General features: G+C 41.9%; 1 protein-coding gene across 1 annotated transcript in view; it reads left to right on the plus strand.

Moving 5' to 3' along the window:
• Positions 1–21,708: 21,708 nt before the first annotated feature.
• Positions 21,709–22,815, plus strand: part of LOC137281796 (uncharacterized) — a 48,091-nt gene continuing 46,984 nt past the window's right edge. The window contains exon 1 of the mRNA XM_067813412.1: positions 21,709–21,863. The gene's annotated coding sequence lies outside the window, so the exon portion shown is untranslated. The remainder of the gene's footprint in view (positions 21,864–22,815) is intronic.

Consider the following 22,815-nt stretch of genomic DNA (forward strand, 5'->3'; position numbering starts at 1 on the left):
GATATGTTTGCTCGCTAAAACTCGTGACAAACCAAAATTATTTCACTCGGGACATAAAAGGGAACGAGTTTTGTATCCTATTTATTACCCACGTTCTAAAAAGTGAAAATATCGTTAAAATAAAGCAGTATTTTGCTTTCCTATATAAAACCATGTAACGCGAATTAATACATCATATTGGTGATTGGAATGTCAACCGCTTCACTCCAGGAAAACGTACGCTGCGTAGCGGCAATTTATTTCCTATACGGCGCCTAATGACAAGAAAATAAACAAATTAAGACAGAATTAAGTCGTAATCAAAATTTAATTCTTTTCAGTTGTGGATTTGTTTTCAAAAGCAATAATGTAATTAATCAAAAAACTTGCGAAGTGTAAATGTTTTTAACTTGACTACGTGACCAAAATCTTGCCTGAACGTCAGTTGGTCATCACTGTCGGGCTAGTCTTATTGAGAAGTGTTCTGAAAGAAGAAGATTATAGGGAGCATTTAATTAGGATCGGCAAACTCAACAGCAAAGATGAATGTGAATAATAGGGAACTGTATGTCTCAAATAGTTGAGCTTAATGTTTTTCATCGGAGGACGAGTTACTGTAAATAATTCGGCGACGCTTCGCGCAGGATGCCAGTGACGCCTTCTCATCTTGGAATTCCCACTTTCGAGATTCGATGTTTATGTTGAAGACTCCACCGAAAATTGGGTCTGAAAACACAGCCTACAACCTCGAACGAAGACGATTTCAAGCCTATTGTGTTCAGATTCTGCTTTTGACCCCTACATAAGAAACCACGGGAGGCATGGCAGTGACAGTATGTTTGTGCGAGAGGACGCGAATGGATGCGGCTGACAGTGATAGAGATACAAGAGCGCCGCTCGTCTTTTGATGTGTGTTACTGTGCAGTCATCACAACTACACGCAGAAGGTATTCAATCTCATGATTATATTCACAACTCTTCCAACCAATTGTCCGTCAATTTTGACGAAATCAATAACTTTTACGGGCGACGCCATATTTGTGTACACTCATGACAGACCTATTAGATGCATTTGTTTACTTATTTTTATAGATTGTTTTATTTTCGTTTTTATTACAGAAGCTTGAGTTATTATAGAATTGAAAATAATGCTAGTGACCACTGTAAATCAAATAAATTTTATCTAATTTCATAGTGGTGTTTTCGTTTTACATGTTCTCAGGTGTGAAAACTTTTGAATGAAAATCATGAATGGAATGAGTGATAAAAGTAGTACCAGTAATGTCAAAGTTCACGTATTGGCCAATCAAATCACTCGAAGGTGTTATGCCACATATGTGTCATAACACTTTGTTATGAAATACGTTTACGAAGTACCACGTGGGTAATAATGCACATTATATTCCAATAATGTCATGCACTAAAAATCACATTTACTCAATTAATTACAAATCTCGGAGTACAAAAAACGCACAAGAATAATTAATTAAAACCCAATAGGTCTGTAATACCTTGCGTAGTTTTCTCAATGAACTAAGCTGGCTTGCGTATGACAATTCGTCGTGGAACCCGAACACTACAAAAGCCTTAGCGAATGTTAAGTCATGCCTGTATAAACACCCTTTTAGGCGGAATCACACCGTTCATTGAAACCATGTTACTGAATGGGTGAGCTGCATTTATTGGCAGACAGACAGACAGACAATAGTTTATTTGTGTCTCACTTCTGTACAACATGATATACAACAGATATGAAACATATGTGAAAGTACAGAACCACTAAATGTGAGTTATGAGAGACAGTAGTCGTTTCAAATCGTAAAACCTATAAGCATATATAAGATGTAGTAAAAACATACAACTGGTAAAACATTATGAGTATAAAAGACGTTTCCTTCTCTGTAATATTAAAAAGCAGGTTTTGGCAAAATAATAAAAAATATCGGCACTTTGACATATCAGCATTTTTGCAGTATTTGTTAAATCATAAAAGTCCTCATCACGGGAATAACAAAACGAGAAAAGTTTTTCTCTAATATCCTTATATACATCACAGTGAAACAGTACATGAAACTCGTCTTCGACACGATCGGCACAATTGAAACATTTCCTATCTGTAACAGGTAGGTTTTCATATCGCCCAGTTTCCATTCTTATTGGGGCTACACCACACCTAAATTTGGCCATAGCTGATCGGTAACACCTAGGCATATTACAGGTAACAAAGGGTTCAGGGTAAAAGTCATGTTTACAGCAAAAAGCATCAGCTCCTGGAACCTCAAAGCCCGGCTCTATCTGTGAAGCTGAGATTGTGTCAGCGGCTATACCATAGACTATGTTTCAATATGTAAATATGTTTAATATTATATCTTGAGATGTTTCGATATATGTTTTCTGCGTCTTAATGGAGGAAATAAAGCAAATTCATCCATCCATTCATTCATAGTGTTATAGCCGTAGCCACTGTCAGGAGTTGACTGTAATAGTCACGTGACTTCAATGCTGTGTGTTCAAAAATGGCTGCCAACTATTTGGGAATATAAGAATGACTAAAAACGTAGATCTATTGAGAAGCATTTATATTGACTCATCTTGACTTGTTAATTACCCAATAAGGAAAAGACGCTCTGTGTAAAAGTACTCAATTCTTGAAACTAGTAGGAATGTACAAAATGCTAGTTACTCCTAAAAATGCAATTACTCATAAATAAACAGACATGTGAGTAAATACCCTTTTTCTTGAAATATTATCTGGAGCTCTGGAATGCAGCAAGATTAAATGAAGTCATCGGTGGCGGAAGAATGTTTTTGTAACTGCCAGTAGTTCTTCCCAGTTGCTGATAAAGATGTGCTTGTTAACGGCTCGGTGAGTACAGGTCCTACTTAATTCATGGATTTCTGTTCACGATGTCAGTCACTGAGTGGTGGTCTTCGAATTTCCGATCGCGATGGGATTTGAACTGCGGACATTATTGACGCCTAATCCACCGGTGAAGATCCGGGTTAGAACTGGTCATCGCCAGTCCATGCTTGTAAGAGGCGTCTAACGGGATCGGTTGGTCAGGCACGCTGACTTGGTTGAGGGCAACATGTCTTCGCATTCCGATTACGTAGATCCATGCTCATGAAGTTGGTCACTGGATTGTGTGGTCCAAACTCGACCATTTACAGACTGCCTCCATGTAGCTGCAATATTCCTAAGTGTGGCGTTTGTGCTAGGTTGGCAGTGTCGTGCGATTCGTTACAAATGGCACAACTGGCCATTCGTAGCTGATCTTGGAACTTCTCTGAAATGTCTGGTTTGGATACGAGGTGATACGAGGTGATACGTTCTAATACGATTTGTTGCGCCTGCATGCGATGTTGTCACGATCAGATCTCCAGTCGAGGCATACGTTCTTATAGGATTGTCCCGACTGAGTCCACGATTCGGTTGCGATCTGACACGATCATCACGATCGGGTCCCTGAAATTGGGACGATATGGTACGTGCAAGTACGTTCCGGAACGTTCATCAAGAACCGATGCACTCTGTTGCGATAGGATACGATTATGGTCGTGATCAATTTCACTATCACGATCGAGGTGATCACGAATTGAGCCACGATTGGATCCTGGGCGATATGCATACAGCCCGACTGACCATGGACTTAACAGTCAAAATATTTCTGCGATCAACACGACTGACCTCAAGATCTGATAGGATTAGCACGGATGCTCTACGATAAAGACAACAATTTCAATCGTGGCGCGAATCGTGATAGTGTGAGTGAGTGATTTAATTTTTACGCCACACTTAGCAATATTCCAGCTATGTGGCGGCGGTCTGTAAATGATCGAGTCTGGACCAGACAATCCAGTGATCAACAAATGAGCATGGATCTGCGCAATTGTGAACCGATGACAATGTGTCAACCAAGTCAGTGAGCGTGACCACCCGACCCCGTTAGTCGCCCCTTACGACAAGCATAATCGCCTTTTATGGCAAGCATGGGTTGCTGAAGGCCTATTCTACCCCGTGACCTTCACGGGCCCGTGATAGTGAGAACATAGTGAGTGAGTGAGTTGTGTTTTACACCACACTCAGCATTATTGAAGCTATGTGGCGGCGGTCTGTAAATAATCGAGTCTGGACCAGACAATCCAATGATCAACAACATGAGCATCGATCTGAGGAATTGGGAACCGATGACAAGTGTCAACCAAACCAGCAAACCTGACCACCCGATCCGCCTCTTACGACAAACATAATCGCCTTTTATGGTGTGAACATGGAATAAACAACAACAAGCAGTTATGCCCAGACACGTATAATTACTGACAGACCCGAAATAACTAACACATTGTGGAATGCGGCGTTAAACGACAGACAATACTTCTTTGTAGTGTTTGCCACGTTTTTCGGGAATCCGCGTGACTTTGGCTAATCTATAACGTATGACCATGTCGACATGTATGTGGATTGTATTCTGTCATTGAAGAAGAAAGAAGAAGAAGAATAGTTTATTAAAGTGTCACATGCTATATAAATCGATACACTGTGGCAATAAAAACAGTTATAAATAGCATCCGGCCGTTCGGCCTACGAGAATCATAAAGCAATTGCGCTCTTGACATAGATAGATAAAACATATTCTACATACAAGTTTCTGGAAAACCATGTACGCACGCACACAAACCCATGCATACTACCCTTTGACACACATATATTCAAACATATACTCGCACACATCACCCTAGGAGTTACACAGTCTCCTTCGATACATACGGTAAAGTCCTGCAGTCAGAGATTTTACCATATCCGATTGTTGTAAAATACAACACACACCAATATTTCCTCTTCCGGTCATGCGCAATTGTATAGTTACTTGTTAGCCTGAGGATGTGTAACAGTGACACTCACAGATCTCATTGTAAATGGCGCACACGTGATCTAGAAAGTGCGGTTGTCATAGCAACATGATGCCATCTGTATTGTTACGAAACTCTCAATCTCAACCAACAAAAGAGTGGTCGGAAGTAAAGGATATTCAGAAAAATGATCATTAGTTAAAATACGAATAACAACGTTGGAGGACAATTCACAGAGAGTCGGAGATGGCTAAAGTACATACGGACAACCTGATGTGACATATTTTGAAACACTCTTGGCGAAGCACCAAACATTTGTTTGAGATCTTTAACTCCCGCAAATCACCATACAGATTGTCTCATAATCGCTGAATCGCATTGTTTTCCTTCCGCCCAGTCCTTTATGCAATGCTGTTTAAAGCTCAAAACGAAAACCTCAAAACCTGAAAATAAAGAAACACTATATCACGAAGTGGTGTTTTCGGGTATGTTTCCCCAGTCAGTTCTGATGACTCAATCAAGTTATAAAGTTTCGTGGAATGTAATTAAACAAAACATACATCCAACGTTTTGAAGCTATCAGTTCTCTTCAGTTTAATGTGAACTTTATCTGCCCCAAACGCCCCAATTCGAAGAAATTAATCAAACTTGAATCGTATTTATTAAAACATATAAACTCCTTCATGTGTCACCTATTCATCTCCAGGGCACAAATATTAAGGTTCAAACACGTGTTTAATGATGGCTGCCAATTACTCTGACAACAAATGTTTAGGTAATGGTGATGTATTGAGTATCGTTGTTGTATTTGGACATCATGTGTGCATTATGTCTGGCACTGTGTGCATTGTGTCTGGCACCGAGTCTGGTACTGTGTCATTGTGTCTGGTACTGTGTGCATTTGTCTGGTACTGCGTGCATTGTGTCTGGTACTGTGTGCAAGGTGGTGACGTTTTGGTAATGCTGGTGATTACTTGGTGTATTGTGTAGTGTATATGTTTTCTATTCCACATAACACCTCAGATGATAAAGAAATCCGTTCGTTCTACATTTGAACCTCACACCGCCGACTGATCTGACAGAACGCGGCGTGATTTATTGGAATAAATGTCAGGGGAACATCCATTTTCCGTTCGTAAATTACATCTATAATAATTTTTAAGGAACTCCTGCTTCCTGCGTGAACCCTAGCTGGAACCGATCCACCTCTGTGTTAAACGACGTGTAATAAGCACATGTCTCGGTACTACGTGTTTCACCCCGTTACTTAGGCAGAAACACAGACACCTCATCGCCTTCTTTAAACCTGCTGTCACACTGTACCGCGTTTTCACGGCATTCTGAATTTTAGAGAGCCGTTAGATCGGAGAAACATTCTGAAAAACGTTGCACTTGTCTTTGAAATATTCACAAAATTGAGATGTCACGACCGGTGTGCTTACGGCGAATCATCGGGGCTTGTCTCGCTTAGTACAGCCTTTGAAAGATATATACATGTATATAGACCTACCCTATTACAATTCAAAAGGAGTAGGGTTTATACACCTATTTATCTTTCTAACGCTGAGAGAGACACGCCCCTATGGAGGCGTGGACTACGAAGCGCCCGTGGCGTAGTATAGCGGTCACAAGGAAATCTAGCTGGCGATTGACTGCGGTCTCAGCTAGAGTGTTCACAGCGCGCTAGGAGTTGCTGTGTATCTGCAGAAGGTATCCTGCGGCTGACGGCATGCCCAAGCGTTCGTACTGAGTGCATACGAACACCGTCATCGGTTACTACTGCCTTGTTTGGCGATTAGTGGACACAATCTGTCGAGAAGCTCACCGAACATGTAGGAGGGTACACGGAGGAGTAGTAACCGATTGGGTCTTCATACCCCAGCTCTGACAGGAGCCAATGATAGTGTCCATACTGCGACCTTCTGTCAACGCCCAGCCACCACCGTACCCAGAGTCTGCTACGCGTTGGGATCCCTCTCTGTCTCCGTCTCCGTCACCGTCTCCGTCACAGCATGCCAAAGGTGGACCTAACATTAACCAAGCTGCAGAAATCTGTAACAAGAAGGCAAAGAAGTCACCCATATCCCCACCCCCTCCCCAATGGCAAAATACTCTTGATGAATATGTGTACTAATTATGAATACAGAATGTCAAATGTTTTGGTGTGCATATGGCAGAGTGGAAGGAGAGTTTGTAAGGTTCTAAGGAATCCAAAGGAAATCCAAACCTATCAAAAGGCACCAGTACACCACCAACCAGACCTATCTATGCCACGTTTGATGCAGAAATAGTGAACGGTTTTTCAGTTCTGCTCCAGAAAAGAGCACAACCACCAATTTCAGTCACGTTCAAACTTATTTTCACGGAAACCACAAAAAAATAAATAAATGAAATTCACATGGTTAACATGTATACCAAGTTTCATAAAGCTAAAGTTTTGGAGGTCTGCTCGGGACAAGATGACATCATCATGGTCACAGCCCGTCACATTTCCGCGGAAACCGCAAAACACAAACTTCATATCTGCTTGAGCGTTGACAATAGCGTTGCATCGTCTGTATATGGCTTGGATGAGGCGACTGATGAAGGCCATAACAACTTGTGCCCACAGACTTCAGCGTTCAAGTGTGGCTCATTGCATGGAGACGATCACACCGATGTCGAACAGTGAGTAACCGGTAAAGCCTGCGACATCTGACTTTTCTCTGCCTCAAACGCCGAGGCACTGTGTCGGGACTGATTGGTCTCTGGTGACTGCCAGTGGTTTTCAGTGCAGTTTCCGCAGCCCCAGTGAAACAACTTTGCAGGTGATGACGGATCTGCCGATTTTGCCTCAGTGTTGTCACAGACGATCTTCTACTGCGAGGGCGGTCGGTTGTGTTTACAGTGGCTTGGACTCGTTGATGCGGGCGGTGTATTGTTCGAACATGAACAGAAAAAATATTTGCAGGATGTCTAGCAGTCTGGCCAGTATTCAGTCTTCCTAAAGCTTGATCCCACTGTTCCCTTGCTAATCGTAGCAGGTAGCTACTGTCGAACAGTGAAGGATTCGGTGTATGTTCGGTGGCTCCTCGTACATACATAGGGATGCCATCTCGGCATGTTCGTGCATTGTCATTTTCATGAAATACACACAAAAAACTCGTCCTGTCACTGCTTTAGTGACTGTGTTTTGACAACATGTTTGTTTTTGTTTCAAGTACAGAATCTGAAACCAAACATCTGAAAATCTAACACATAAACAGTGAAGAAATAATCAAAATTAAGATGAATCGTATCTGGCGAAATTTGTGGTAGAGTGACATTTCTTTTACGGTTCAGTATATATTAACAGTTTGTGGTGTTTTTTTTTGCAGTTTAAATAATGTCTTGGACATAGATACCTTTGATCGGATTTGTCTACAAATTGCTAACATCTGGAGGAATGGTGTCCTGTTAGGGTCCATGCAGGAAGCAAAGGCAGTATATGTCCCCAGTGTCCCTAGTATAGTGGTCTACCTTCAGTTGCTGGCAATGTATTGTGTGTATTTATACTGACATGGTTTTATTATGTAACATTGTAAACCAAAAGTCACTGTGTTCTGTAATCTGACTGGTTGAAAAAAATGATCAAATGGGATTTGATTACCGGAAACTGCAAGACTATTCGCTGCGTATTGACACGTAGAAACATCGCATTTTGGTGCGTCATCCACAGTGGTGACGTCATTCAAATCATCTTGCGACGTAACGTCAGAATGACGTCACAAATGTGCAGCTCCAGATGCTACCATGGGAACCAGATGAAACGACCAGTTGATGACACATCACAGCTGTACCCATACTCAATGTAAAGGGGTGCAGACAGTAAAACCCTTTGGTTTACTTTTTGGTTTACAATGTCGATAAACATCATGTGTTGGCTAATTTCCGGGTGTTATTGAGTAGTTGAAGCCCGGGAATATTTCATTTGAAACCTCCGGCTGCACAGCGTTAGCACCATCCTGGACCTGATGGACATGCATATAGGCAACGAGTGGCCCAACTTGCTGGTGTACATCAGTCATGGCGAAATGAGAGTGACAAGGATGCATTTATACCCTTTTTTTATGGGGCTGGCTCACAACACACTGACAACGCCCTGCAAACGCTGGTTAGGGCTGATCGGTGCAGTAAACGCGCCGCAATGCTCCTTGTAGTCGCTGTGATAGAGAAGTGAAATAGATGACGCTCCGTGTAAGCGCCGTAGACGCTTCATAAGGACGAGGTGGAGAAGCAGTGACATCCCTTAGGACTCAGTGAGGTCTCCACCGACTGCCACCGAGTCCGTACTGCATTCATATGTGTCCTTCGTGCGCGCCCACAGAGCACCTGTGGCGCTGTAGGAGAATGGATGATTGAGATGCCAGCGCGCTGCTGCTGCTGCTGCTGCTGCGACGCCACTAGGAGACCTTATTGCCCGCATCTCGTTGTTCTGCATTTTCATGGATGACGTGTAATGGCCGTGAGGTTGCTGCCCTAGCGTATACATTCGTTCCATATAGGTAACCTGATATTCGTTCCATATAGGTAACCCATCCTTTGTTATCAATGCATTTTATCACTTTCCGATTTGAACAAATGCCCCGGTTCCATTCGTAACAACAGATTCGATTAGAGCTCGTCAAGTCATAAGCGTATGTATGAACGAGAGAAATTATTTTGTGCTAATCTGAAATTGGATGTTGGCTTCAAAACAAAAAAACAACAACACCAACAAACAAACAAAAAAACAAAAAAAAAAGCCCAAACCCAAAACAAAACAAAACAAAAAAAGAACCGAAGTTATGACTGCGAAAGGAAGGACCAATGTATCTATGTTTTGTTTGTTGGTATATTCAAACTATGTGACGACTGTCTGTAAACGGTACATTAAGATCTGCACACATTCCAGCAGGACAATGTAGCACAGTTTCTGGCAAACAGCGATATTCCTCTACTTCCATGGCCTGTATTGTCACCAGATTTGTTCCCCGTTGAACACTTGCGGGATTACATCGGCTAACGCCTCTCACATCGCCCACAGATCAACACTTGAGAGTGCCCTGCAACAGGAGTGGATTGCATTGCCTCAAAACATTATTCAGAGACTTATCAGTTCAATGAGATGTTGCACAGCTTGTGTTGCTGCTAACGGTCCTCATACACGTTACTGACTTACGTTACAGAGTCAATTTTGACTCCATCTTTCTTTCATGGTCACCTTGATTAGAACTTCACTTATTTGCAGGATTGGTTCTTGTTATTTTTCTTGACCAATCATTGGACTACAAAAGTATGTAAAAATTATACCGATTGCTCATTTGTGCTCTTGGAAATCCAAACTAACACAAGTGGTGCCTTTTCAAAGATGTTCAGTATATGTTATTTTCCCTTCCAATTAGGCTTTTCTGCCATTGAGAAACCCCACATGAAGCAAGTATATATTTTTCATTGCATCTGTCATTCCATTGGGGTCTCCTTTTAAATTTAAAAGCAGTCACACACACACACTGAACTTGATATTTCTGGAATACTGCTAAAATGAATTGGACACACCATCAAACATAAAAGAGTGTGATGAGTTTATAAATCAGGCCCATGTAGCCTGTCTTCCGTCATGGATACACATACCTCGATGTCCCAGTGACGTGGGGCAAACAAAAACTGCTTGCTCGAACATGACATGCTGAGCACTGGGCATGAACGGGGAGTAGTCACAAAATAACGTTTAAGACTTGACACTAAGCCACAGGTGTACAGGATTACTTTTAAAGGCAAAAGAGTGTTTTCTACACGAAATATCACGGGATTACACTGTCTGGTATTGTGTTCATCTGGGGAACGGCAGTTATTGTATGATTTGTTTGATTGGCACTCTCAATCCAGCTTGACAATGGTATAAGGATCCATATTGAAACATCGCATCATATGTAATACAGAAGTTGCTATCCACGAAGAATCTTACTCTTATGACAGTTATCAGGCCCCCCTAAGTAATTGAAGGAATTACAGCAAATATGAAGGAATTGCATCTCAAATGTAAACAAACGCAGCCCACTCGCGAAACAATTGCAGCGACATCGGCCCTATCGGAAGCAATACTGGAAACACGCTCGGCCATCTTCGGAGATTTTTCGGTCGCGAGCGGAAACTCACGCAGCAAAACATGGCGTCGTTGGAAGAAACACCCGTCTCGGTGAGTTGTGTTTTTAGTTCCTACTATTACATTTTTATACTTATCCATCTTTGACCAGCCGTGTTGAATGCGTTTAGGTATGAGGTGTTGTCGGGGCAATAGCTTATGTTTTTTGGAAAAGATAGTCACTCTAGAAGAGTGTCACAAGTCATGCCCCTGGAGGATGTTTACATCTGAACATCGAAGTCGTGCCGATGATTACGCTAAACTACCGATATCGCTGCAATCGTTTCGCGAGTGGGCTGCGTTTGTTTACATTTGAGATGCAATTCCTTCAAATTTGCTGTAATTCCTTCAATTACTTAGGGGGGCCTGGTTATGGTAGACGAAATTTATCGTTCCACTGAAGTATGACTATATTGGTTGGTTGGTTGGTTGGTTGGTTGCAACCTTCCGTAGAAGGCTGCACCCTTGATTAAGAAATATGGTATCACACATGTAATAAGTTTTGACATGTAGCAAGTGATCCTTCATTTCATCAATATTTAGTTAATCAATGATATTTAAAAGTTGTTAAAACGAAACTTATACTTCACTTATATACTTTATTACACCCATTGTCAGTCATTCTTAGTTCATCAGTCACAGTCTTCCTCACAACATTGTGAATCATTCAACTCTTGTTCATGATATCCATCACTTGTACACCATCAGTGGCCAAACTGTATCTAACCTTGTACCGAAGTGGTGTCTTCTGAAGGCGGTGAAGCTGTTCCTTGAATCGGGCAATGATGACTACTGGTAAATCATGATGGTATATCATGTACTTTGTGTACAAAGGTCACACATGCGTGGATACACCGGAAACGTTGTATCTTCTAATTCATGCACGACGAGTGTCGCTTTAACTTAAAGCATTGGTACGCACATGCATCTTCTCATATAACCGACTTTTAAGTAATTTAGACACTGTATAACATGAAGAGATTTGAACATGTTACTTAGCTACAGCTGCCTCCACACAGAAAACACTGTACGTGTATCTAGTTCATGCACTATGACTATACCATTAAAAGGTAGGGGATATTGGATTTACAAGATTGGTGAAATGCAAATAACGAAGCCAAGGAGGAAACAGTCGGCGAATAGAAATTAAGGGAAAATGAGACAATTTATTCCACTCCTTTGGAAATGTATTATCTGTATGAATATATTACTTTCTCCCATATACATTGGCATTGGCTAATGGAATACTTGCAAAATGGAATGTCCCCTACTAATTTTAATGCATAAAATGTAGAAATTTGTTCGCATATGAATCTTTGGAAATAACTAACCTTTAAGTAACTCATGTTGTAAGTTATAAATGTAAAGTAAGTTATAACTATTTTCTCGCGCAGACATGCTGTGAATGACTGGGTCAAGTGTAAAGAAACCAAACACGTGTCAATTTCACTGACTGACACATGTCAGGTAAGTTGTCGTACCTCTATCACCTACCTATGTAGGGTGGTGTCTGACCTCAGGTCGACCTGTCGTGACACTGTGACCTATCTGGTCATCCAGATGGTCAGAGCTGGGTTGCGTCGATGGACAAAGTCAGGTCATGCCGCGACAAAGCGGCACTGTTGTCGGCGCTCTGTACATGTCATGTATTAATGTATTAGTGTGTGTGTTAATCACTCATCACTTCCTGGTTTCCATAGTATAGTTAATCGCAGTTAACCCGCACTCGGGAAGGTGTGTGTGTGTGTGTGGGGGGGGGGGGGGGGCAGAGAGAGAGAGAGATGGGGAGAGATGTGGGGTGTTGAAGAAGGGGGAGAGAAAAAGAAAAAGAGAGGAGGGAATGAGGAGGGGATGAGAGGGTGTGGTTGAAGAAAGGTGCCCACCCACCTTTTGTCCTGACATTGAAACTCAGGCGAAAAGGAAGTGTGCATCCCTGTTTTCCCTATATTGTGTGCACCCCGCAGCCCCTTAAAAAGTATCCACCCTCGTAACCATTTGGGGAATCGATCCCGAGTCTTCAGCGTGACGAGCGAACGCTCTAACCACGAGGCTACTCCCACCCTCCTGCATGGTGTAAAGTATAAAATAACCAGTATGGGCTGCTTAGGATGGATGACTATAGCTTCTAGGATTGTCAAGGTGGGTGAGTATAGGCTGCTAGAGCTGTGAAGGCGGGTGAGTATGGGCGGCTAGAACTGTGAAGGTGGATGAGTATAGGCTGCTAGAGCTGAGAAGGTGGCTAAGTACAGGCTGCTAGAGGTGTGAAGGTGGGTAAGTATAGGCTGTTAGAGCTGTGAAGGTGGGTAAGTATAGGCTGTTAGAGCTGAGAAGGTGGCTAAGTATAGGCTGCTAGAGCTGTGAAGGTGGGTAAGTATAGGCTGTTAGAGCTGAGAAGGTGGCTAAGTATAGGCTGCTAGAGGTGTGAAGGTGGGTAAGTACAGGCTGCTAGAGCTGTGAAGGTGGGTAAGTATAGGCTGTTAGAGCTGTGAAGGTGGGTAAGTATAGGCTGCTAGAGCTGAGAAGGTGGCTAAGTATAGGCTGCTAGAGCTGTGAAGGTGGGTAAGTATAGGCTTTTAGAGCTGAGAAGGTGGCTAAGTATAGGCTGCTAGAGGTGTGAAGGTGGGAAAGTATAGGCTGTTAGAGCTGAGAAGGTGGCTAAGTATAGGCTGCTAGAGCTGTGAAGGTGGGTAAGTATAGGCTGCTAGAGCTGTGAAGGTGGGTAAGTACAGGCTGCTAGAGCTGTGAAGGTGGGTAAGTACAGGCTGCTAGAGCTGTGAAGGTGGGTAAGTATAAGCTATTAGAGCTGAGAAGGTGGGTAAGTATAGGCTGTTAGAGGTGTGAAGGTGGGTAAGTATAGGCTATTAGAGCTGTGAAGGTGGGTAAGTATAAGCTATTAGAGCTGAGAAGGTGGGTAAGTATAGGCTGCTAGAGCTCAGAAAGTGGGTAAGTATAGGCTTCTTGAGCTGAGAAGATGGCTAAGTATAGGCTGCTAGAGCTGAGAAGGCGGGTAAGTATAGGCTGCTAGAGCTGAGAAAGTGGGCAAGTATAGGCTGCTAGAGCTGAGAAAGTGAGTAAGTGTAGGCTGCTAGAGCTCAGAAAGTGGGTAAGTATAGGCTGCTAGAGGTGTGAATGTTGGTAAGTATAGGCTTCTAGAGCTGAGAGGGGAGGGAGTGTGGGTATATAGTATGGGCTTGTTTGGTTTTTTTAAACATATACTCTGGAGACTGTAAGAGAGGCTAATGGTTTAACCTATGTGATGAATTAATGCTATTTATTATACCTCGAGGTCTGACTCCATTCTTTAACGTCGGACTTGGGCGTTGCTGTGAACTTTATGCACTTTGTGTCACTTTTCATTTTCGTTTCTGTTGCTAAGTAGCAGCTTTGAGCTTCATTTATTCTTCTTCTTCTTTGTGTACAACTACGATATGTACGCTCTTCGAAAAAAGAAACGCATAAGCCATTTTATTGCGTCAGTTTGAAAGAAAATATTTCAAGTACGTTCAATGGCGAAAATGTGTAAATTTACGAGTCTATAGAAAAGAGTTCGCCAACACAACAGCAGACTTTGTTCTTGTCAGTCAGTACTTCACATGGTAAACATGCTGTCTTCCAGCTCACCTACCGGTGTAGGAGAAATCGGGATTCATCACTGAACTAGACTCGCCTCCACTTTCTGAGATTCCATTGCCAGAAGTGGTTTCGCTGATGGAATTCTTTCAAAACAGGGGCGACTACTGGCCTTCTTGATCGAATTCAAACTTCAAACAATTGATTCATGGCAGTTTGGTCGGGAATTCTTCTCACAAAAGGGATGCGCTGTGCAGTCTCCACGACTGTGGGAAGACCCAAGTGAGCAGTTCGCATGTAGTGGTCCTAGGCTTTGGCGATAACTCTTAGACGGCCGCCTATCTGGCGAACATGCTCGGAATTGGTCTGTAGGAAGTGATCACAAGGGCGAGATATGGTGCTCTGATGAACGTTAAAATGCAAGGCACACTGTGCCACCCCAGCCTCAAGGCGGCACATAGCGATGTTTCGATTTTCCATTTCGATATCGAATGGCAAGAAGAAAGAACGACAAAATTTCACACAACGTTTGATCGATACCGTCCTTTTCGGCTTCCTTGCACGTGGATTTTGCTATGCATGTTGTTTTGGTGACGTTTTGGGGAATATTTCTTCAAACGCTTCTAAAACAAGGTGTAAACATAAAATTGCCCCGTTTGGCGCTAAAGTTGTTTATAGTCACACAAAGAAAAAACATATTTGCATTGTGTTTGCTGCCGCTACATGAATCCAACATTCTCAAAATCACCTCTTTTTTGTCGGATACACATTCCCGGCTTGATGGACAGAGTCACTTACCTAACATTTGCTTCTATGTAAGCCCAAGAATGTCTCCATATACAAGTTGCTGAGCACCATCACCCATCCGATTACTCTCCGCCACCATGTCAAGACCACGTGACATTTAAGTACAACTCAGTGCCAATTGACGTAATGCATTTTATCGAGAAATGGTTTGACGACCCACCCACTAAATGTATTGCAGCAGTTATCAGCTGCAGGGATTGTTCGTCGAAATATGTGATTCATGCATATTTTATCTCCATTCAGTGGAACGCATACACAGAAAAAATAGCCTATCTGCTTCAAAGTAGGTATACTCGTATAAGTGTCTGACCTGACCCTTTACCTACATGCCCTCTTGTCATTGCGAGGATTAATGATTACCGATCGCTTGCCGATCGCTACGCTACCATCGCATGCAGTCGATTAAATCTTCATCGAAACATAATCATGGGCGATTTGCCTATCGATCACCACTCATAACACATACCAGTTCTTCATTGTTATTTCTTCAAGTCGACTGAAAGTCGATTTTGACCCTCAACGAAACTATTTTGACACAAATGGCGGATGATAGCATGGACGATAAGGTCGCATAGGGGTGTGGTCAAATCAAGCTCTCTCACTGGTCGACGCTTGCTATCGCCCCGTGCCTTTACCGTCATAATCTGAAAGCAAGGTTATTACTTTTACAGTCCCGTGGCCTATATGCGCTGACTGCTGATTCTGCACCTTCTAGGTTTCAGATATAACCTGGATAAAGTCCTCCTATAATGGGATGCAATGACGTGATACTGACGAACTGCCAGTCCAGGGCGACGTGAGACCGACTGGCTCATTTACGGCCTTACATATAATAATGACAGATGTGTCAAAGGCTTGACCTATTTGCTTGAGCTAGATAATAAAAACACAAGCGTATGCTTACCAATCGAGTGAGTGAGTGAGTGAGTGAAAGAATCAAGCATGTTCAGGGGTGGATACAGCTTTTTGAGAAAGGAGAGAGCACAAATCTTTTTTACCCGTTTGCAGGTGTTTTACTGGCCATTTAATAGACGTTCCGGACAAATGCCCACCCCCTCTGAACCCGTCTTTATTTGGCCTGATTTAACAATCATTTATCAATATATAAATTCTGTAAGTTGATTGGGCAATGACATATGCAGTACATCTAGGAATCGAAATCGAGTAAGCAGAATTTAAAATACGTAAGTTGTAATTCCTTGAATGAGTTAATGAGTGATGCATGTGTTTTCCGTGTCCTTTTCAGAGATTGATTAGGGAGAAAGTGACGGATTAGGCAGTGTCTGGTTTTCACAGCGCTCCATTGTCCGATCAACTAGACAAGCACCTGTTCCATGTTTCCATGTAGGTTAGGAAGCCGTGTACAGGATGACGTACAGCCATGGAAAAACAGGGACATGGCATTGTGAGGAGGTAATAAACTGGAGGTGATTGACACACTTGTCTATTGCACGTTCCTGTACCTGACATAGCGCTATGACATGTGACAAAGTCCGTGTGCTTTGTTTTATATAAAGATCCTACTCAATAACGGCTTGACAGAGTGAGATCTAGTTAACATCCGCGGACCATAGGCTTCAGCTTGCCCCGCAAAGGGGAAAGCAGAATTAGTGAAAAAAAGGATAATATGTCCAATAAACGTTTTTGGAACAACTCGAAACATTTATTTGAGTTGCTGATTATGTGAAACAAGCAAAATAGTTAACAGGATATTTACTTGACACCAACTATGTCCAGCAAACAAATTTTATTCCTAATAAAACCTAAGGGGAACATTCACTTTCACCATGCACCTTTATTCACCCCATATCCGTATCCGATATCCCATTATCAAGTATCCGTATCCCATTAGCCCGAGGCCAGTGAAAATGCAGACGGACCAATAAATCCCCATAGCCAATGGCACATTTGGATGGATGCAGCTCTTTGAGAAAGAGAGTGGAGGAAGAGGGGTTTGCTGGGGGAGGGGGTGGGCTGCACACTCACGAGAATGTGGGGATTGGCTGTTGTTGGTACGCACTTCATTCTGACACGTTTTCAATTTTCATTTGGTAAACTTGCGAAGGTTGGAAAGTTTTTATCACACTGCCCTTATCCCATTGACGTTACCTGTACAAGTCGGTAGTTATTTCGACATATCCATGGTCAGACTTCGCCATACTTATTTCCATACATGTCCACTAGTAGCCCGTTTTGCAGGTGTGCATTTGTCGATGATGAGGTGGGGTTAATATCAATGTTGTATAATGTAAACATGCGTAAACTCCAGATGCTTTGATACGTCAATTCGGTTGTTGGGTCGTGGAGGGCAACGAATTCATAAATATTTTCTAATATGAAAGGAAACAACATCAAAAGTACACTATACATTTGACAGAGGTAAACAGTACACCACTTGTCAGCGCTTGCTGTTCATTCATTCATCATTCGTAGTTATGCTTTAGCGAACAAAAACCAATCCCTTCATTGATGGCACATGATGGTATATGATATACAACATGATGATATATGATATACAACAACAATGGTGATATGACACTTAATCATGATGATGAGATCTACAAGACGACGCTTGGAGAAAAACGACTACAAAAAAGGATACTTGGAGATAAGGTTTTTAACAAATTGAAAGACAAAATTGAAAAATTGTACAAAACAGTACAAGCTGATAGATATTCTGGTAATAATTGTACGATAGTAATGACTGGTTGTTTTGTTGTTTAACGCCACAGTCAGCAATGTTACAGCTATATGGAGGCGGTCTGTAAATAATCCAGTCTGGACCAGACAATCCAGTGATCAACAGCATGAGCATCGATCTATGCATTTTGGATACGAACGATGTTAACCAAGCCAAGGAGCCTCATCAGTTGTCTCTTCGACAAGCATGGTTTCTGAAGACCAATTCTAACCTGGATCTTAAGGGGCGGATTGTAATGAACAAACTGGGAAAGGGTAGTGAAGGATGACTGTTGCCATGACCGCCAAGGATACTGAAGAGCGGGAATTTAAATGGGGAATTTAAAACTTGACTCTTTTAGATGACTTCCGTGATGTTATCAACATTTATTCGCTAACGCTGTCAGTCCCAGGCGTGTTCTCTGCTCATTCCTTTTCCTTGTAGTCGATCTAGATTGTGTTGCACTAGAGCTGCTTTCTTAAAGGTGACCTTGAGAACGAGACGTGCTGTAGAGTACTGCGTAGTGACCATTCTTTGCACAGTATGGCTTGGGGTGCTGTCAGTCACATTGGTATCATCCTCACAACAACCAATCCACCCCCTAATTTGTCTTGAGATTTCGTGCTGACATGCATGCTGACGTCGCCAAACACGACCACGCCTGTACAAGATGTGTACAGTGAAACCGACTCATCCGTAAACACTACAAGTGGCTGCATCGTATACCACGTTTTCTTCTTTGAAGAAATATGCCAAAACTCAGCCTGACATCAGAGTTCAAAATGTTACCAGCGAAAAATTGATATAACCAGTCCTGACACCAAGATATGATAAATTTACTCATGTGTATGATAACTTTCTAACAGACCATAGGGGCTGGCCAACTGTAAATTGAACGTCCGTCCGAAATCTAGCCCGTCTCGGGCGGTCGGGGAACTTGCGTGTAGACGATTTCCGATAGAATGGTCCACTTGGGATGCTAACAGCTATTCAATTCGCTACTGAGAGGTAGAGCTTAGTTCGATCCTGTTCGCTTGTCGTTGATCTTGGACCCCCTGACGACGCCTGGCGCAAATACTACTGGTTTATTGGTACCTGTGCCATGGTTTGCCAACCACAGAAACAAAGTGTGAAATAGCCTCTGGTCCTCCAGCCAGTGACTAGTAAATATCCAGTCGGGACAGTAAATCTCCTCAGTCACTGGCCAGAGTGGCCAGTGAATTTACATGGAGTCATTTCATAAATCACATATCACTCTCTTCAACTTGATAAAATTATAACACACTTTTAAATAATGTGATATTGTGGTCTGATTAATCACCACCAGTGTTCACCATATTGGCAGCTTAATAATGAAACTCTGCATTCACATTTCGTAGTGAACTATTTGTGGGCTAGTAACTTAAGACATAGGTATTCGGAATGGACACACCCAACAACTTTCAACCATGCCAACAGTCCGAACACGAAGCGCTTCGCAGTACGTCCTTAATTCATACAATGAAGTAAATCACAAGTAATCAGCAGATGAAACCGAAAATATGATCCTCAAAATATTTAATATTAAACGATGTGAAAGCGTCAGAACGACATACAACAGCATGCACTAACACTTGTAGGCTACAAGATGTATGAGAGTTTCAGTTTACAGACATTAACATTCCAGGATAGGTTGTAGGTTGTCAAGGCCTACCTCTGTTCTTATGCATGGAATTAACATTTGTATTCCGTGGCCATCTACTGTTTTCATGTGTTTATGTATATTTATTCCACATTTAAACCTTCTTGACTTAAAGAGCCAATCCTCTTGGAAGTATGTGGTCATGGCAATGTACATTATCAACATGATTATAAAACAATCGTGAATCTTTGAAAATGTTACTTTAAGCAGGATCTAGAAAAAACGTGTTATTTCCTAACACATCACATTCGTCAAGAAAATAAAAAATAATAAAAAATGGCAGCGAAAATAAATTAACATGAAGTTACAAGATCCTGTTTAGAAGATGCACGTTTGGCATAGGAACTGCTGATTGTATATTTTGTGACGCCTCCAGAAAAGGTTGTCTATACGCAGGTGTTCCAGGGTCGAGAAACACTGGTTACTGGCACTGTGCCAAATATTGCTAATAAGTCATGCTAGCCCTGAAATAAAGAACTTGACTGAAATTTGAAAGGAAAAACTAAGCAAACGGTAAGAATAATATTATGTCAGCATGATACTGGTCTCATCATTAAGCTGCTAAAATGATGAACACTTATCAGGCAATAACACTGCATTATTTCAAAATGTATTATAACTTAACACGTTGAGTTGGTGGGAGTGGTATACAAAATACAACATTTTCGCAACAGATTTCTCGTCTGTGCGTTTGTTTTCTTTTTGGATAGTATATTTACAAAATGACCCCATGAAACTTCACAAGCTAGTCGGACCAGAGACTGTGGAGATTTACAGGCCTAACTGGAATTTTGCTAGCCACTGGCTAGCGGTCCAGTGACCAATTCGCACAATGGATTTGGGTCACGCGCCCCTAATTCCACGGATACTGACAAATGTTGTTCCCCCACTTTATTTTCTGCTAAAGTTGTCACAGAAATAGAAGTAGGTGGAGACTGGAGAAGTAGGTGGAGACTGGGGACCTGTTACTGAGTTCCCGCCTCTACCATGTCTACCTGTAAGCGTTCCGTGGTTGTCGGGGACGCAGTGGCACGTCATACGTTGTTCCTGGCGCTGACCTTCCTATTGCCTGGTGTCAGGTCCCTCATATGTCCATCACGGTGACAGCGACGTTGTTAGCCCGTGTAAGCCTCAGATACAGGAAATATTCCCGACTCCAGCCTATTTTAAGTTATGTCATTCCTCAACATGCGTTTAATGTTCATTTGAGGCATACAGGAAAACAACGCGCATTATGTAACGACTGTCTGTCATGGCATGAATGAATAAGGGAAGAGATTTAGCAGGTCATGAATTTGCAGTGTACCTTTTTCATTTTGTTTGTAATTTGTTTACAACTAAATAAATATTATGTTTAGGAGGATCGTGATAGTAAATATGAATTCATTTATGTTCACTCCTCACTGAACGAGGCTGGTACTGTTGATGATGATGATGATGATTATTATTATGATGATGATTATGATGATGATAAATTTGAATCGCAACGTTACGTTGTATCATATGCTGTTCTCTGTTCGTAGTACGATGCCGATGTTCCTGTTGATGATTACGATGCTGATAATGATGACAGCTCATTTTACGTGTTATATGAATAGGTAAAGAAATAAACTTTAAATCGGCCCTTTTCAATGTAAATCAAACATTCTATTTTACCCTACACGCAAAAGTGCGCACCTGACATCACGAACTTAAGCAGCCTCTGGTCGACCCCGCCGTCACACCTGAGTACAGGTGAGAAAGGGTGAACATGTGCATATATGTAACTGTTACGCATAAATCATGGCATGTACTTGATTGAAACGAGCCCGCCCTGCGTGTCACAACGTGCGTTACGTCGATACTGATGCCAATTTAAGATGGCGGTCTTCAGGTGAGACTTCCGATGGCGCATGCGCAAACTGGAGAGTATATAAGGAATGGGTTAAGGTTTGTGCTCATATGAACTTGTGATGTTTATTTATGAGTGATTGTGAGCGTCATCAAGCTCCGTCACGAAATCCTGTCACTCTTGCGCTTTACGAGAGACGTGGAAGTCGCCTCGGGATATACCAACTGCAAGGATTGGCGAGGAATAAAGAGTTAGTGCGCAGGAATTAGTGTGTCTTCTCACGGATAAGACCAGTCGGTTGGTGCCATCGACACGGAACAATGTGAGTTTTTTTAAAAACAAAACAGTCAGTTTTGAAAAATCTCTGTGCATGTTGTCACGTACCTCACGTAATATATTGTAAATTATTTCATGTTTTGGTTGAATATGTAAAAGAATTCATAACATTCTTACTCAAATGACGTTGCTCTGAAGCAATAATTCTTTGAAGGATTTTTTTCTGATAAAACGCCTTATCTCTGTCCATTTCACTACTTCACTGAGCCATGTCATACTATTTGAGTAAGAGTGTATAAGAGCAAAGGTGAAATTAAAAATACCCAGACTTCGCTAACAAACATGAATTTGTCGTACTAATCCAATTATGAACGGTAATCAGTTTAACAAAACATTCTTTTTCTTTCATTTGCATATATAAACAACTTTTATTGTGTTACCACACCGGTTATACTGTAACATATATGTATATATACTCAGTCAGTCACTTTTGTGCGAATTCTTATATGCTATGAAATGTCAAATTTCCAAGCAGGAAAATTATAACCAGAGTTCAATACAGGATATATGACAGAAGAATGTTTGGAAACGTTTCATTGCAGCTGTGTCAAGTTCATATATTTATATTTGATACGGGTTAGCTCACTGGTTAGCTCAAGAGATGAAACTGACACACAAACATATAAATGTTGTTCGCGGTTTTATACCTGTAGTTAGCAGCAGGTGCAAATCAAAAAGGAAAAGAGAACGTTTGAAGATTATTTGTCACGATACTTCATGGAGCAGTGGGGTAGCCAAGTAGTCAAAGCGTTTTCTCGTCATGCTGAAGACCCGGGTTCGATTCCCCATTTGAGTACAATATGTGATGCCATCTGCTGGTTTACCCCGCCGCGATATTGATGTGATATTGCCCAAAACTCAATACTCACTCGCTCGACCTTGAACACGCTGTCCGTTTTTGAAAACAGCACGATGCTTTATGATAGTTCTCTGAATAT

This window comes from Haliotis asinina, chromosome 4 (genome assembly GCF_037392515.1).
Source record: "Haliotis asinina isolate JCU_RB_2024 chromosome 4, JCU_Hal_asi_v2, whole genome shotgun sequence".
In the NCBI taxonomy this organism is placed as follows: domain Eukaryota; kingdom Metazoa; phylum Mollusca; class Gastropoda; order Lepetellida; family Haliotidae; genus Haliotis; species Haliotis asinina.